Source organism: Euphorbia lathyris, chromosome 6, assembly GCF_963576675.1.
Source record: "Euphorbia lathyris chromosome 6, ddEupLath1.1, whole genome shotgun sequence".
Lineage (NCBI taxonomy): Eukaryota > Viridiplantae > Streptophyta > Magnoliopsida > Malpighiales > Euphorbiaceae > Euphorbia > Euphorbia lathyris.
Genome location: NC_088915.1, coordinates 21,843,012 through 21,862,486, shown reverse-complemented (window position 1 = coordinate 21,862,486; position 19,475 = coordinate 21,843,012).

The following is a 19,475-nucleotide window of genomic DNA, read 5'->3' as shown; positions in this document are numbered from 1 at the left end:
GACGAGACAAGCTTGAGCGGAAAAGCACTTCAGGAGGATGTCAATTCCTTGGAAGCTGTCTAGTGTCTTGGTTTAGTAAGAAGCAGTCGTCAGTTGCCCTATCAACAACTGAAGCTGAGTACATTGCTGCTGGAAGCTGTGTTGCACAAGTCCTATGGATCAAGCAATAGCTGGATGATTATGGAGTTGAAACCAAAACGATTGAAGTCAAATGTGACAACAAAAGTGCCATTGACTTATCTAAAAATCCAATCCAACATAGCAGGATGAACCATGTTAGCATAAGGCATCACTTCATCAGAGATCATGTACTCAAGGGTGAGATCAAGCTGACCTATGTTCCAACAGGTGAACAGCTTGCAGATATCTTCATGAAGCCACTGGCTCGTGAGCAGTTCAGCATACTAAGGGAAGCTATAGGTATGTCTAATCCTCTTCAATAAATTCTGAGTAAATTAAATATTGAGTGATTATACTATGTCGAGTGATTATTACATGTTGAGTAACTATCATATGCTGAGTAGATATGAATGCTATAAAATCACTACTTGCTAAATTGCTATATGTATATTGATTGATTGCTATATGCTGAGTTACTCCACATAATACGAACCCCTTCTACGTTAAACTAAGCACTCAGAACACCAAACGTTTAATATCCTAGATGCTGAGTAAGACAACGTGCGAAATTTAATGCTTGCACGCATATTTAAGTAGCTACCTAGGATGACGTAAGCGTAATGATTAGAAAACCATGCGCCGAATGTGTCATTAATGCCAGCGATAGCTGTCGTTGATCTATTTGAGAACGAACCGCCATTCCGACCTATCAGATCAACACGCACTGGCTATAAATAGTGGATGATTTCCCACTAACTCCTCTTTACGCTTGAAACATATCGCACTCGATCTCTCTCTCTCTCTCTCAATTCCCTAATCTTCTAACTCTCTCAAAAACTCTCAAGAACACCATGTCGAGCGATTCCCAGAATAACTCCGGCGAGAACTACGATAACAACCGCTCAGACATCAATCCTGCCTCTCCTGCTGAGCAAGAATATCAAGAAACCTCAGAGGAGGAAAATCAAACCCATGGTCAGCATGACCAATCAAAGGGTGTAGTCAGCCCCCACGGCAAAAACCCACGTACTGACCAAGAGACTCCATTGAAAAAGAAGAAGGAGAAAACGAACAAGAAACCTAAAGAAATGAAGTTTTTCCAAGTCTTCAATAGCATAAAAGGCCTAAACTTGTATCATTCCCGATGGTTTTCCGGGAGCTTCATAAATGAAGAAAAACCCTTCTGTGACTGGATTTCTAAGAATGGGTGGACCGACCTCTTTTCTCTACCTGCAACTACTTACCCGCAACTGGTGAAGGAGTTCTACGCAAATCTAACGATCGCTGATGATGATGATGACTATTTGGTCACCAAGGTCAAGAATAAGGAAATCACCATCACCTCCTCTTACCTTGCTATCCTGCTAAAGCTTAAAGCAGAAGGTGCTGAGTTGCGATGCACGAATGATTATAAGCGGGTTCATTACGTTGTTGAATTCTGTAAACCCAAGAACCACAAAGGAGAAATTGCCAGTACTAGTATGGGTCAGCCTCAGAAACAAGTCCACTATATCCTGACCAATTTCTTGTTCCCCAAGGTCAACTCCTCCTCCTCAGCTTCCAACTTTGAGTAGTGCTTCATTTGGCACATGCTGAACTACAAGCCGCTCAATATGCCTGTCTTTCTTATTGGGGCTTTCCTACGCAGCACCGGGATCCTTCGGATGGGTTCTCTCATCACCAAAATTCTTCAGGATCACCAGGTCAGCTTCAAAGGAGAAATTGACATAGAGGGCACTGAGATCACCTCAGCGATTTTATTTGGCTTAGCTCACAGCCTTCCCATCAAACCTAAGAAGGGTAAGGGACCCTTGGTCGAAGAAGCTCCTGCTGAGGAAGATGTTGTTGAAGAGACAACTACTGAGTTGTCAAAGAAAGGAAAGAAAGTTGTGGTTGAAGCAGCACCTGCTGAGTGCACTAAGCAGGAAAGAAAAAGGAAAGCTGACCAATCCTCAACCCAACTAGCCAAAGATATCAACAAAACTGCCAAGAAAATCAGGGTGGTAGTTAGTGGAAAGAAAGCTGCTCCTACTGAGCTAGCGCAAGAAAAGCCAGAGTCAGCTGAGAAGAAACAGAAGAGAGCTGACCCTGAGGAAAGTGAGGAGACACTTGAACAGCCTCTTAAGAGGAAGAAAACCTCTGGGTTGAAGCCGTTAGATGCTAACCCACTTGACTTTGTGATTTCAACAGATTCACATTTTGTACGAAGTCAAGAAATTGATTTGGAAAAGACACCGTGTGACCAGGAGGAAGACCAAGGTTGTACTGAGCAACAGGCTCAAGCTAATAAGGTGGGTTCTGCGGAGCCAAGTAACACAGCTGCTGCTGAGCAAGCTGAAGAGCAAAGAGCTGCGTCTCCAGTAAAGGACAAGGTTATGGAGCACCTTTATACTGACCTTGGACTTAATCTTTCTTCTGATTCATCAAAGTCTGATGCTGCTGACCCTTCTCCTCAATCTAAAGCTAAAAAGGGCGGTACGGAAAAGCGGTTCAAGAGAAAAGCTCAGAAACCCAACATCATAGACTTGTAGGATGAATCTCCACTAAGGGACCCCATCACTGACCTCACTGGGCTTCAATTTCAATTCTTCACTAACATTACTGAACCTACTCCTGATCAAGTGAAAGAAAAACAAGCCTCTGTTTCTCGAGCTGAGGAACAAGCCGACCCAAAAGTTTCTAAGGGTCAAATTTCTGCCAACACCTCTGCTCAACCTTCCACTGAGCAAGTGCTCAAAGTTCCTGCTGCTCAACCCAAAGAGTTAGCAAAGGAAACTCCACCTGCTAAAGATAGTGTTGAGTTGCCTCAACCTCAAAGTTCCAATCCACTTCAGACTGACACTGAGCAGGTTAATAATTCTGCTGATCAAACTCTTCCAACTCCTATCAAGTAGACAGTAAGCCAGTCAGCTCCTGCTGCTGGCGTCAATAATACAAGTGCAGCTAATGACCAAGCTGGCACCTCTACTTTCGGACAGCACCAAACTCTTCCAACATCTGGTGCTGACAAAGAAATGGCCCCTGAGACTATGCAAAATCAAACTGAAGATGATTCTTACACTTTTCTCAATGCCTTTGAGTCAGGTCGGTGAATCATCAACTCAGCACATATGCTTCTCCAAGCAATAGATCAGTCTCAAGCCGATGCTGCTGGGTCCATTCCTGCTGAGCCAACTCAATTTTCCTCCATCACGCAACTTTTGACCGAACTCAAAGGTCTCAAGGAGCTGATGAGTGTCATGACTTCTCTAGTCTCTCAGCAGCCCAATCAAGATTTTATGGTCAAGCTGGCCGAACTTCAGCTGATGATGGTTAATCATATAAACTCCATCGAAGGGAAAATCAACGCCCTGACTACTGCGAACTCATCATCCGCCACTTTTGCTGAGGTCACTCAGCACTTTACCCAGCTGACTGCCGAGCTAACCGGGGCTCGTGAACTTATCTCATCCTCTTCTCAATGCTCCATAGAACAAATCGGTGAGGCTATACGCATACTCAACTTGAGCAAAGAAGAAATGGATACTGACCAGGTCAAAACCAATGACATTTTGCATTGCACCAGGTCAACACTTGCGCATGTCCGGCACATCAATGCTCAACGCCATTCGTATGATACTGTGATGCTCAGGATGTACCATCAATCCTATGCATGGATGACGGACTCGATTACTTGGATTGGGAAGTCTCTTGAGTATTTACTCAGTATGCTCAGCGCAAACATTAAGATCCCCGCTTCAAGTATGGCCGATGGCCTGCAGGTCTTTAAGGGTCTTAGAGAAAGTACGGGTCACATGCAGCATTATTCATCCATCTTGACTCATGCTGTTCAACAAGGGCAGTTCTATGCTCCTCCCCTTCCCTCTAATGATGCTGGCAAAACGAGGGAGAAAGATCAAGCTAAGCAAGCTGCTGGAACTCATCAGAAAACGGGGGAGATAGATAAGGCTAAGCAGCCAGCCGCCGGAACTCAGCAGAAGCCTTCTGGCTCAACTTCTGCTATCCCAAGCACCCATACTCAACAACAACGAACAACCAAACCCAAGTCAAATCAAGTTCAAGCCAATATCAAGAAATAGAACTAGCAATAGTCTATAGTCTTAGCTTGTAACTTATGTTTTTTATGGCATGTTCTTGTTGAGTTGAGTATATCTATATATAAGCATCTTTTATCCAAACTGTCTTTATATATGCGATGCTTACTTGCTGTGTTTATATGCTGATCTGTCTCATACAAACTCATTGAACAACAACTTAAAACTTGTGAACATAAAACTTATCAAGTAAAATACACTCAGTATACCTCAACTCTGATATTTGAATCTAACTCTGATACCAGAACCCAACTCTATTACCTGAATTAAACTGGGTATCAAAGTTGAGTAAATGTCTAAATGTTCCAAGTATTGACCTTCTTCAGAAACTGACCTTAGGCACTTTTCGATTAAATCTTAGAAGGTTTAGAAATTGAACTAAGTCAGTGGACTCAAGTCTTAGATTCACTCAATTAGATCTTAGAAGGTTTAGAGTTGAACTAAGTCAACAGATGCAATCCTTACGGGGGAGTAATCTCAGAAGAATAAAAAGGTCAAAAATCATGAGGGATGCTCAACATTGAGTTCCTTGATTAAATACTTTTGCCAACATTAAAATGGGGGAGTTTGTTGAAACACCTTTCCACATGATTTTGATTTGACAAAATTATTTAAGTTAATCCCTTGATTAAAACAATTAAATTTAAGTGTTTTGATTTAATTGTACTAATATGTTTGTTCAATGTTGAGTATATTAACTAACGAGAATAGGAACTTAAAGTCTCCAAAAGAAAGACAGAACAAAGTCAGCATGAGCAAGTCACACAGCGGAAGCTGAGTGGAACACAACTCAGCGTTACAAAAGAAATGTCTTCTTCAGGAAAGCTTGAAGGCGAAGCTGCGAAGTCAAGCTGAGCAATATTCAAGACGCCGCTAAGTCAAGTTGAGTGATAATCAAGTCAGTGTCCAATTATCCGTCAACTTGTGAGACAAAGTCTGACACATTTCAGAAGCCTCGAAAAACCGTTTCAAGGACCTTTTCGAGACGCATGGACCATCTGGCATTTGGCAAGAAGACAAACCTGGCGCTAGAAGATGAACCTAGCGCAAGAAGATGAAACTGGCAAACCTGGCTCCTGCGAAATCAGAAGACAGGATTGGCCTACAGTTCTGGAAGTTGACCACATAATGACGAAGAAGACCATTCTTCTCAACGACTATGTCGGATTTTCGAATCATTGAAGCTTCAGAACTCACTATAAATAGACAAGCTCATCATTTGGATCTAAATACACATACAAGAGAGATACAGACAAGCAAAATCATCACTAAGTCAAAAATCCAAAAGAGAAGCTGTCTGAATAGAAAAAGCAAGTTCTTACACCCAATTCCAATCATTATGTAAAAGTCTAGAGTGAATTTTATTCATCTAAAGTGTTCTTCGTTTTGTGAGAACAATCTTGTATCAATTGTAAAGGTTAGAAGAGTGAAGCTGAGTACTCGGTTATAGTAATCAATGGTAGAGAAAATCTGAATACTCGGTTATAGTGTTCAGTGGTAGATAGGATTGAGTAGACGAATAGAGGACGGTACTCTTGCATACTCAGTTGCTATTGTAAACGGTTTGTGCTCTACCTTTAAAGAGCTCAGTAGTGGATTGAAAAAGCGCGGAGGGATTCTGGGGACTGGATGTAGGCGGTGAGGCCGAACCAGGATAAGTCTGCTGAGTAATCTCTAACCCTTTTCTTTTGATATATATGTATATGTATGTGTTGCTTGCTTAAATTGCTCAGTAAATAATTTATACAAGCCGACGTTGAGTAATCAGAGTGCTGAGTTGGAAGCTGACCTAAAGTGTTACTTCCCAACTCACAATTGGAACAACTCTAGTCAGTTTCTGATTAAAGCTGTCTCACACCTCATTCAGCCTTGCTGACCTAAAAACTGAGTTAAATCGTCAAACATTTAATTAAGTCAGCATTATTAAGCGAAAAAGTTATATTAGTTCCTAACCCCCCCTTAGAACTAATCCTACTACGTTACACGGGACCAACATATATATCCTGCGGTTGAGTCAATTAACATATCTATGCATGGCAATGTATATGAATCTAAGGGCATGCCTTATTGAGATCAGTAAAGTCAACACACAGTTGCCATTTATCATTAGCCTTTTTTACCAAAACCACATCAGCTATCCATTAAGCATAGATGGCTTCCTTGATGTGATGACAGTCTATCAGCTTTTTTACTTTGGTCTTGATGGCTTTTTTCTTTTCAATCCCATGATTTTGTAATTTCTGGATGCTGGAAGTAGCATCTGCATTGACATTTAACGAATGCACCATAAGATTAGGGGATACCCCTGTAACATCTGTAGGGCACCAAACAAAAGGCATTCATATTTGTTTTCAAGGTTTCCATGATATCTGCCTTCGTTTGCACTGGGATTTCCACATCAATTTGAACGGATTTCCCTCCGGCCAACCATACTATCTCTAAAGCACCCACTAGTTCCACTATTTCTCTTTCTTCTTTCATAGCATCTTGCAAGGGCTTCATATTGAATGACACAATATAAGTTTCATGAGCCACCACTTGATTGCCTTGAGCCACTGCCATACCTCCTTTCTTGGTATTTGCCATGCCAAATGATGAATGGATAAAGCACATGCAACTCAGACAAAAGTGGATGCCCAATGATTACATTATAAGGTAAAACAGATTCAGTTACCAAAAATTCAGCCGTTGTATGCCACTTTATAGGACCATCTCCAATGGAGACCCTCATTTGTGTACTACCCAATAAGGGTACTGAATGTCCTGATATCTTCACTAAAGGTGTCAAAGTGGGAATGAGCTTCTCTAGTTTGAGATGTAGGCTTCATATGCTTTGCAAGTGATAATATTCACTAAACTTCTAGTGTTGATGAAAAATATACAAACCTTGTATCTTCCAACAATATTTCAATAACTAAGGCATTGTTATGTGCCTGTCGTGAAAAACTACCGAAAGAAAACTCAGATCTTGACTCACATATTCTCTCCTGATCTCTATATACTCTTCTTCATTTTATCGAACGATCCTTCTTTGGCCGCCTAGCTATTATATTGATAACACATATAGGAGCCCTTTCCATATCATTTTTATCTTTGGATTCTGTCGGTTTGATGCCATTTTTAGGAATTTGTCCAGCTTTCCTGCCTCAACTATACTCAGCAGCCAACTGTCTGCAATCTTCTGTGTCATGACCCTCATTTTTATGAAATTCACAAAATAAGTTGTTATATCTTCGGCCTGATGCTTTTAGCTTAGGAGGATATTGAATGTGTTGTCTATTAGACTCCACCCACTAAAGAATCTCTTTCCGATGAGCATTTGAGGGTTCATAATGTCAATATGTTTGCTGTTTAGATCACTTATGCTCATCCCTACTCCTGTCATGCTTGGACTCCTTCGATTGGTGCACGGTACTCAATCTTTCTTTCACTAATGGGCTCAACCTACGGCCGTCCCACTTTACAAAATCTCCAGACCTTCTCATTATATTAGAGAATGTCATTGGTCTTCTTGTTGTCAACTCTTTTAAGAGATATTTGCTTCGACAGTTACTTGTCACTGCCTCAACAACTCCATCAACATTCAGATGTTTAATCTGAAAGGCCATATGTTGGAATCTTTCCACCCATTCCTTTAGTGACTCACTAGGCTCATGAACTAAATAATTCAAATCATGCATTGTTTTGCTCTCTAGAATAGATGTAATGAAGTGATCGACAAATTCTTTAGACATTTGCTTGAAGGATCTGATGGAGCCAGGCAATAATTGATCATACCAATAGGCTGCCGAATCTCGTAGAGTTTTTGAGAATAGTCTACATATGAAGGCATTTGTTGTCATCGTAGTCTGAAAAGCCCTGAGAATTTTTTTGACATAAAGAGTGGGGTTAGTCATACCATTGTAATCTTTAAGGAGTTGATACTTGAATCCTCTAGGCATAGGCTGGCTCATTATTTCAGCACCGAGAGGAGTATCTATATCCACAATTTGTAGCATTCTGGACTCCAACCCTTCATCTTTCATAGCATGCCAAAGTTCCTTCCTGATGAGGTTATAAACGCCCCTTCAGACGACGGTTGCATTTTGTCATTTGAATTAAACATGACATCAGCATATTGGTACGCTGTCATCTTATGCGTATTCCGATGACCGCTTATTTATTATTCTCGTCACATATATGACCCTTGAATGACATCCCACTAAACAGAAATGTCAAAAAAATTATAAGAAATTGGTATCTTGGTTATAGTGATGACAATTTGCATATTGATTTCTGTCATTGTAGCGTGTTTCAGATGACATAGGTCTTAATCAATTATGTCAATGGATTTTTATTCAGATGACATATTTTATGTGTTATTTGTTTTCATATTGTTCTTTATATGACAATTTTTTTAATTCAATGTGACTTGTTTTCTTCTTTGACTGGTATTTCAATGAAATTTCTGGGTAATATTCAGATTGCATTAGAAGCCAATTCATGTTTTTACCATAATAATGAAACAGACATAGTAAATGAAAATCAATTTTTATATATCAAAGATTTGAAATCAAATTACAGAAACTAGTCAAGAACAAATAAAAGCAACATACACAAGTTGATTTCAATTTCTGAAACTTTAGTCAAAAACAAATAGACAGATCATGATCGATGTGAATTACATAATAAAGATTAGTCTTCATTCCCCAAAAAATAAATCCCAAAATGTCTTGTTATCTGTAAAAGTAAGCATCAATTAGGCAAATATCCATTCCAAAGAAAATAAAACTGATACAGTAGTACACACCAGCAAATGAGCATACCAGCAAAAGACTACACTTGAACTTCTACAGAGACGCATTTGGTTGGACTTGTGCCAACTCGCTCATGAGTCACCAAGGTGGCTTATCAGCTTTGAAGGTATCTCAGTTAACCTACTTCTGCAGACTTCTTCTTACTGCATTTCTTCTTATCAATGTTTGATTCATGCAGGCCCTCTAGATGGAAACCTATTAAGATGGGCATTGAGTTTAAAGGCCCCCAGTACACCCCTATGAAGGAGGTGTATTCAAAATCCACATCTTCTACCCTCTCGAGTTCCCAGCCAGTCCTCCAATAGTAATAACACAAAGCTCATTAAGCATTGAGTAGTAATATTACATATAATACCATATATAAACTGATTAACCTATTCCTATTCTCATTTTATCTTCAGGACTAGGATTTATCATCCTAATGTTAGTCCCCAAGGGCTGGTCTCTCTTTCCCATCTTATTTCACGCCCTGCCTATCCCATTGCCACGGTTAGATTTGACACTAGTTCTTTTCTATTTCTTTGGTACATCTAAATTCCATGTTTCTGTCTAATTTATCTATGCATTTGTTAGCTGTTGTGGCATATATATGACTTGATGATAGAGCCTGATGCGCTCTCACCTAACTCGAGATGAGAACTCACTAAGGGATAAGTGTACCCCGTCGTTATCAAGTAATAAATTTCTGGTTTAAGTCCAGGTTATCGTCCACAGGATTTATTTCTGCAAGTACCGAGCTACTCGATCTCGGATGTTATCTAGGCTTAGGGGGTTTTGAGTTTTTGTTTTAATTAATCTACTCCTAGGTTGAATTATGCTAATCCTAGCTAAGTTATCTAATTCTAACTAAGTTATCTAATTCTAGCTAAGTTATTCTACGTCTAACTAAGTTACTCTACCCCTAATTGATCTTTCATTAATGAAACTATTCGAAGGAACATGGTATGAACGATAATAATAAAGATAGATTATCAAGTCTATTGAATAAAAACCTAATCTGAGTCACTTGTATTCAAGGCGATTAACCCTACTTACCCTCCTGAGGTTCCTAGCGCGTGATTCCCTAAGGCCGAAACTAGGTCTAAGGCTCAGTAAATTGGCGCTTAATCAACTAAGAGGTCGTCAATCTCCTAGGCTCTGACTAGGTCAGATTCAGCTCGCAATATGTGCCTACTAGATTTTGGGGCTTTTGAATGAGTTAAACCAATTGAATAAAGCATAAGACAGAGATTAGACAAATAATCATAGAACAAAACAAGAGCTAAATTATTATTAAAGGCGAAGATAATTGTCACAAGATACAATAAGTCAAGTTCGGCAACTGTATCAAAGAGTACAAGCATGGAAAGATAAAAGGAGATACAAAAATCCCTTTCAGGGAACCTGTTTACTCTGCAGCCGGCGACTTGATCTTAAGGACGAACCTTGATAATTCCTCGAGAAAAAGCTTTGAAGGAGCTTCAATGGAGGTTGAGGAAGATGGAGAAGATGGAGAGGAATTACAAGGGGAACGCTAAAATAATTTACAAAAACGAAAGATATCCAATTTACAATGGAAAAATCCTATTTATAGACGCGTCTCGGGCCTCGTTTTGACCTATTTTTGTGTCCTTGTTGGTGTAGGAAGATGTGGGGCCGAACGTGGCTTCGTGGGGGCGGAATTGGTCTTTTTGACCAATTCCCGCAGGGCTGCTTGCCGAGCAGGGAAGGCTGCTCGGCGAGCAGGGCTGCTCGCACCGAGCAGCCCCCTGCTCGCCGAGCAGGCGCCTAGCGCCCTGCTCGCCGAGTAGGCTCCTGCTCTCCGAGCAGGCCACCAGGGGCCTGCTCGGCGAAAAGTAAATAGAACGTTTCCAATTCCTAACTAACTCACACAAAAGCATTTAAATGCGAGAATTGCTCGCTTATTAACCAAATAACTCTAAAACCCGTCCTAAAACCGTACCCAAAGATAGGGGTTTTTGACCCCTATCAAACCTCCTTGCACTTAAAACTTTACTTGTCCCCAAGTAAACTAAAAACTAAACCCGCCATCACAAGCAAGCTAGAAAACCTCCCGGTTTGACTAGGTGCTTGATACAATTTCGAGCATCTGTAATTACATGCATTCGGAAATACAAAGTAGAGACACGATATCCAAAAGCCGCATTTCAATTATCATGAGTCATAGTTTTAAGCAAATGGACACATGTTCAATTAAACGAGTTTAAGGGGATCGCTAAGTAAAACACCTCACCATAGGTAGTTCACTCATTCACACAATTTTGGTGGCTAAAGTGTTTACTCTCGGCTTATGTTCTTGCTTAGGATTACGTTGATTTTGCACGTTCATCCGAGTTCCTCTACTATGCTATATGACTCCGATGATATCAAAAACAGCCTCTAATTGGGGTTGTAATGTGGTTAGAGGGTTAAAGGTACAACAAGGGTTAAAAGTTCTAGCGCTACAAAAACAAAGTAAAATGGCTTTAGCAAATACGAAGTGACTGAGCTTTTTATTCATCCCTTATTTTTTTCTTTTGGGATGTTTTCTTGAGATGTTTTTGATTTTTAGGAACTGGGGAATGAAGTTTTTCCCTTTTGTTCGTCTCTTTTCTTTTTCTCTTTTTTTTTTTGAGATAGTGATGCTCATTCACTTCTTAGCCTTTTGGCTTGCTACTGTAATGCCATAAACAAAGATAGAGCGCTAGAAGAAAACAAAGGCTCAATTCGAGCTTTGCAAAAACAAAGGTTAAATAGCGAACCAAGTTGTGGTTTGCAAAAACAGGTTAGAACGAAAGAAAAATCTACAACTACAAAAATGTCGGCTCAAAGGGGCTTCCTAGAGTGGATGAAAAAGAAAAAAATAAGGTAAAGAAAAAGGGTTAATTCTAATGAGGCTGATTCATCGTTTATCATCTCAAATCATTGCATGTAGGTTCAACACAGTATTAGGTGCAAAATCTGTAATCTTCCACAAGTCAAAGCATTCACACAAAAATGTCAAGAAAAAGAGCTTTTTGATGTTCGCTCTTAGGCTCAAATTCAGCTCACAGTTCTTTGGGTGTCAATTTTGTGTTTACTAGTTTTCCCCAAACTCAAGTTTAATATCACATGCCTTCAATTCTTAAGTTATCTACCTAATTAATGATTTTAGCATTTCTTCAAAAGTAGGGTCTAAATGCAAACTTTAGCTCATGCTCTTACAGATACAAGGATTGTGTCCTACACCTAAACTAGTTGTCATGCAATATTAGATTCGGTTCTCAGCCCTCAAGTACAAATAACGAAGTTTGGATTCGAAGGAGGTTCACGATTTTAGGTCCTAAACATGTAAAACATAAATAAAACCCGAAAAACGAAAAACTAAACTAGACACGACGCAACAAAAATTTAAAAATTATACAAATTTTTGTAAGTTTGTCTACCCCTACTCCTCACACTTAAAATATGCAATAAGTTCCAACATTGCATCTAAAACCATCAAGCGCATGTGCAAAAAAGTTAGGGTGGAGAAGACAACTTACTAACCAAAGTTAAAAACAGAAATCTATAATTGAAAAAATAAAAACAAACCTAGAAAAAGTTTAATCCAAACTTGGGTTGCCTCCCAAGAAGCGCTACTTTATAGTCGGTTAGCTCGACATGGAGTTCCTTCCTAGGTGTAAGCTTCTACTCGCGTTAGGAACTCGAACTCCTTGAGAAATAACCCGTACCTACAAAACGGATTAAGAGCCTCTAATAAGTTTAATGAAAGCAGGAGGTCGAATTTAAACATATTATGAAAAGGTTTGGTTTGCTCCCTTTTGGATTCTCTTGGTAGGTCGAAGAGAATGAAAACTTCTGAGCATGAAGCAAACCTAAACTTTTCTAATTTTTGAGGAAAAGGTAGTTGAGATACACAAGTTTTGATTTGATCTTTTATCTCTATCACATGATTTAGAATTTCAGATTTTGAACCGGGGTTGCTTACCGCTTCCGGTTCCTCACTTACCTCGAGTGATGCATGTGATAGTGGACTTGGTTCTACCTTTTTGTCATTCCTCAAAGAGATGGCTTGAGCTGATTCCCTTTGTGGGATTTCTATGTTTTCCTTTATGCTTGGGAGGGCATCTCGGGAGTGCTCTTGCATCTCATGGTTTATTTGAGCCAATTGGTTGCTCAAGTCCTTGCAAACCTCCTCATTGATTATAAGTCGGGCTGATATTCCTTTTAAAAGGGACAACACCTCATCTCGTGAGCTAGAGGGTTGTGGAGGAACTTGGCTTGCTTGCTCGTAAGGGAACATTCCCAATTCGTTTTCCCTGTGCTCATTAACAAACCTATTTGGAGGCCTCAGCATGTTAGGGTTCCCGTAGGACAGATTTGAGTGTTGAGGTCTCCTCCAATCACTACCATAAAAGCTGTAAGAATTGGGGTTAGAATTATACCTTTGGTGATTACCCACAAAACTTACACTTTCATTGGTGTTGAGGCTCAGTTTCGCCATCAAGATATCCATTTTCTCATTTAAGTCGGCCATGGAGGGATTGGGAGCCTCATTCTCCAGGGCATGAATGTATTGTCTTGATGGGATAGTAAACTTTTGAGCTTGCCACTCGACTTTTTCTTGCCAATTCATTGATCAGAGAATGCTGAGAAAAAGTGAAGTTCTAGCACAAAAGTTGATAAGTAACAGTATACCGATATGAACAAGTATAGAAAAGTATAAAGAAATTATATATCAACAAGTATAGACGATATAAACAAAGATATTCACAAAGGAATGCCTAACTAACAAATCGACCTTTGGTTCGATATTGCAGAAGAAATAAATCCCCGGCAACGGCGCCAAAAACTTGATGCGCCCTCACCTAACTCGAGATGAGAACTCACTAAGGGATAAGTGTACCCCGTCGTTATCAAGTAATAAATTTCTGGTTTAAGTCCAGGTTATCGTCCACAGGATTTATTTCTGCAAGTACCGAGCTACTCGATCTCGGATGTTATCTAGGCTTAGGGGGTTTTGAGTTTGTTTGTTTTAATTAATCTACTCCTAGGTTGAATTATGCTAATCCTAGATAAGTTATCTAATTCTAACTAAGTTATCTAATTCTAGCTAAGTTATTCTACGTCTAACTAAGTTACTCTACCCCTAATTGATCTTTCATTAATGAAACTATTCGAAGGAACATGGTATGAACGATAATAATAAAGATAGATTATCAAGTCTATTGAATAAAAACCTAATCTGAGTCACTTGTATTCAAGGCGATTAACCCTACTTACCCTCCTGAGGTTCCTAGCGCGTGATTCCCTAAGGCCGAAACTAGGTCTAAGGCTCAGTAAATTGGCGCTTAATCAACTAAGAGGTCGTCAATCTCCTAGGCTCTGACTAGGTCAGATTCAGCTCGCAATATGTGCCTACTAGATTTTGGGGCTTTTGAATGAGTTAAACCAATTGAATAAAGCATAAGACAGAGATTAGACAAATAATCATAGAACAAAACAAGAGCTAAATTATTATTAAAGGCGAAGATAATTGTCACAAGATACAATAAGTCAAGTTCGGCAACTGTATCAAAGAGTACAAGCATGGAAAGATAACTCTAAAACCCGTCCTAAAACCGTACCCAAAGATAGGGGGTTTTGACCCCTATCAGAGCCCTACACTGAGGGTCCATATCTAGGGCAAGAACTAGTTGCTGAGTAATACAATAGCAACAAGGCAGAATATGATGCAACTGCCCGGAGATGGAGGGAGGAGCACGCAATGGGGGTATGATGTGCAAGAGGGAGAGCACTAAGCAGTTCCACAACTCAAAGATTAAGTTCTCCTTAGTTTTTAAGTGTGTGCTGCCTAACTTTTTGTCTAACATGTGGATATAGGTTTTTTTAGATTTTGTGTAATGCATAACTTAATCCAATTTTGAAATACAAATCTATATACTCCATGATTTGAAGCTAATACAAGTCTAATTATAGCATGCTAAATAGTTCATACCTATTCAAGTTATAACAGAACATCAAAGTTACTTTAATGGTAGATATGCTACCTTACAAACAAATAAACAAACAAGCTTAATCAGTTCATACCTATTTATTTGTTTTTACTTAATAGAAGAACATAAACAGTAAGGTAAACATATTCAAGTGAATGAAACAGATATAAAAGGTGTCAAATGAAACATTACATGGGCAACATATATAAAAGGAAGTGAATGAAACAAATATAAAACAAAGTGAATGAAACATTACATGGGTAATACATATAAAAGCTGTCAAATACCGATTTGAGAACTACAAAACACAAACAGCAACAAATAGGACTAAGAAGGTTCAAAGCTAAAGCTCACTTAAGGGGATGAGCAAAACATTACATGAGGACCAATTAAAAATTAGATATGGAACAAGACAACAAAAGGCATAAAAATGATAACTCATTGGTTGTAACATGAATTTAAAATGCTATAAGCTTGACCATTTGTAACATGAATTTAAAATGCGAAATTAGTGAATACTTAATGAGTCAATGAACATCTAACGTATAAGAGCATACCTATAAATTCACTGACCCTTTACTATATGCTTCATACACATACTCAATGAACATCTAAAGTATAAGAACATGGCCAATCAGTTCATACATATTCAACCATAAACAAAACATCAACCAATTAGTAACATGAAGCATCTTCTTCATTTACTACATGCTTCATACATATTTATATTCATACACATACTCATAACCCCTTACAAATATCCCTGCAAATATTATTTTCAAATAAAAAGAGACTTGGATCAGTTCATAATCCCTTTACTACATGTTTCATACACATAAAGAATTCACATCTAAAGTATAAGAGCATGCCTATAACTTCAATGACCCTTTACTACATGCTCCATACACGTACACAATGAACATCTAAAGTATAAGAGCATGGCAAATCAGTTCGTACCTATTTAACCAATTAGTAACAGGACATCAACCAATAGGACATACTGAATTACCATCTAAAGTATAAGAACATGGCCAATCAGTTCATACTTATTCAACCAATTAGTAACATCAACCAATGAACATAAACCAATTAGTAACATGAAGCATCTTCTTCCTTTACTATATGCTTCATACACATTTATATTCATACACATACTCACAACCCCTTACTACACTTTTTTCTCGAATAAGATAACAATCAATTGCATATACTCAATAAGTTAAAGAAATATTCCCATGTTATACTCTTCAATCAATATTCCCATGTACATAAGCATTCATAATATCCTTGGAAATAATATTTTCAAATAAAAAAAAGACTCGGATCAGTTCATAATCCCTAATGTTAGTAACATTTGCAAATAGAAAGAGTAAGATATACCTATCTCAGCATCACCCACAATAGCATCACCAAGTATATTGTCCATCTATAACACGAATTGAAATGGAGAAATCAGTGTATGTAAAATAAAAACCCACCCTTTTCATTAGTGAATCTGACAATTAATACAGAGAAATCAGTGTATCTAAGCGAAAGATCTAACCTTTTCATTGGTAAGTCTGACAATTAATACTCCTTATTCCAGCAGCTGAAATCCACATCCGCAAGAGTAAATCTGATGATATAGGTTTGATAAGGAAAAGATAAATTAAGGAACAATGAAACCCTAATACATCGAGGAATAAAGTAAATATGGATTACCATTTCTATGTTTCGATCTTAGAAACAGAGATTTGAATTTAGAAAGCTTCCATGGAGATAGCCAAAGAGGGGGATGGGAGAGCTAAAGCCTGAATCATCGAGCTGAAGAAAGAAACCTAATTGACTCTATAGGTTCTAGTTTATATATGAGCTGAAATATTAGTCAAAAAATTTGAGCGCCTTAAATTTGAGATATAGTTTGGTTGGCTGCGTAACTTAATTCATTTGTCGCTTTTTTATTTTCATACAATCATACCAGTCATATATAACAAGTGTCATCTGATGATTAAGTACATTTTCAATTAAAAGCGTATTTTTTTGGGATGACAGATGTGTGTCATCGTAACGTCATATGTTATTTGAGGTTGTTTGTAGTTAAGCTTTCAGATGATATAAATTTATTATAGTGTCACAAAACACATTCAGACGACAAGAAAACAAGTGCCTGTCATATATCTTGTGTCATGTGAAAGGGAAAGTGGCATAGTGCATAAAAAAAGCATAGTAGTCACTTGGAATAGCTGTATAATTCTCCTCACTACTCACAATCAAATGGATCATTATACAGCCAAAAAAGAGATAAAGATATGTAAGAAACACACTAAAACTTAAATGAGCATTTAATACCTTGTAAGCACAAATTTTCCCGACCTCAATGATGTATCAATTGTTAACCTTGAGCTACAGCTTGATCTAGGTAAGAACGTCCACCTCTAAGAAGCAAGCGAATTCCAAAGAGTCGAACAAGAACCAAACAAATAAAAATAATAAGTTTAGCTAGGTGAAGGACAGTAGGCCTTTGTCGGAGGCGATCAACCTTTGTTAGAGGTGATCGACCCTTGGGGGAAAATATCTACGTTGACCATTCAATGAACAAAGAAAAGGGTCACATCACCATATGGAGTCTGGTCGGCCTTAATTGAAATTCCAGGAAAGGTTGATCGGCCATCGATCCCGGGAATCAAGGGTTTTGGCAGGCAACTGTAGCCATGCCAAATCCCCTCTTCACTCCTCTAAAGGGGATGCAACCATCAACAAGAAGAGGAAGATTTTCGGTGAGAAAAGGGGGAGGATTCATTCATTACTCATAAGATTTCTGAAAGAAAGAGAGAGAAAGGTGTTGGAAAATAAGGCTAACGTATGGCAGCGGAAATATAAAAATTTTAACCTATTTCCATTAACCCAAGATCCGTTAATCGTTATTTCATATAAAGAGTGATAGAAGGAAAAACCTTTTGGAGTTCAATCTACCGTTGCAAACGAAGTGCCCACAACTTCAAAAGAGATGGAAACTGTCTACCAATTTTCCCCTACCCTAACAGACCTTCCAGACCTCCGAACGACAATCCCAACGGTGAAAACATGGAAGAATGTGTCTAGAAGCTCCTGTCCAAAAATCGCGATGATCCGACGGTTCAATCCTCGGGAATCCGCGAAATCGTGAACTGACCTGATGTAGGAGAAGCAAGACGAATTTCTCCTTTTGTATGTCTTTTCTACATTCATGATCATAACAAAACATATAAGTAAACGATTAGAACTCAACCAAGTAATAGCAATCAAGATAGATTGCCTCTAATTAATCAACACAAGATCAAGGAGAAAAAGAAAGAGATGAAATCAATTGAATTCGGAAGCAATCGGTGGAATTTCGTCCTCTACTGTAGGGATCTAAATTCTCAGTCTGCGGGAGACTAGTGTATGTTTCGAAAATCACACATATAGGGGGTATTTATATTCTCTTGTATCTAAACCCTAGTTAGATAGAATTAGGTTACTGAATAAGAATTTAATTCGGAATATAATTCTTATTTATTATCTATAATTATATCTTAAATATAAAGATAATAATAGTAACCTTATAGGATAATAATAGGAGCAATTTAATCTAATTAAAACTCATAACTTATTTATCCTTTAATTAATTTAATTCACGATCATAATCTAATTAGAATTGTTAAAATCAAATTAAATTATTCATCTATTTTCATACATGAAAATCGCCCCCCCTTATATACTGGGCCTTAGTGGATTCAGTTGGGCTTCCATTAATTAATTAACATCTGTTTCGCTTTTGGGCTCCAAGTCTTATGTGTGACCCATTAGGTTCTTATTGCTTCTAGCCGTATGCAACTATTAAATTAATTTTCACAGAATTATATTTAATCTTTGTATAACGGGATGAGTACGCGAAATGTGATTAGCAAATCCGAAACATTCCCCCGGAGCTATAAGAAGACAGGTTGATTCTGTCGTTGACCTTTCCGTATTAGTTACAGTATAATTCGATCCTTTGTCAACTATATCCTTGAACTGAATCTTATGACTATGGATAATGTCAAGTCACATATAGCGAGACGTTCGTTTTACTTGTACAGGCCGAGTCAACTCCAATTAGATAGGTTAAGTGAAATCTGTATTTCAAGTCTTAAGCTATCACCTTGCAAGGATTTAGAGTCGAGTCTTCCACAAGCGATCCATGGACGTATCTCCCATTTATCGGGAGTGACAAATGCTCAATCCAATGTATAATTATACTGCAATTACTTTCTGTGATACCCAACATCTACCGTTCACACCCCAGAGTCATCTCTGTTATGGATCGTGTTACAACAGGATCAAAGCATCACATTCCGTAATCCAGAATCACCAATTAACATTCCTTTGAGTCTGAGGATTACTTATACCTATTAATACCAATGAGATGAATAGGTGACAAGGATGAATCTACCCATCCTGTTATCTCAAGTCAGGTCCCCAATCCTAATGAACTTCTTTTCATTAGATCCATGTAACTGTCCAGATAT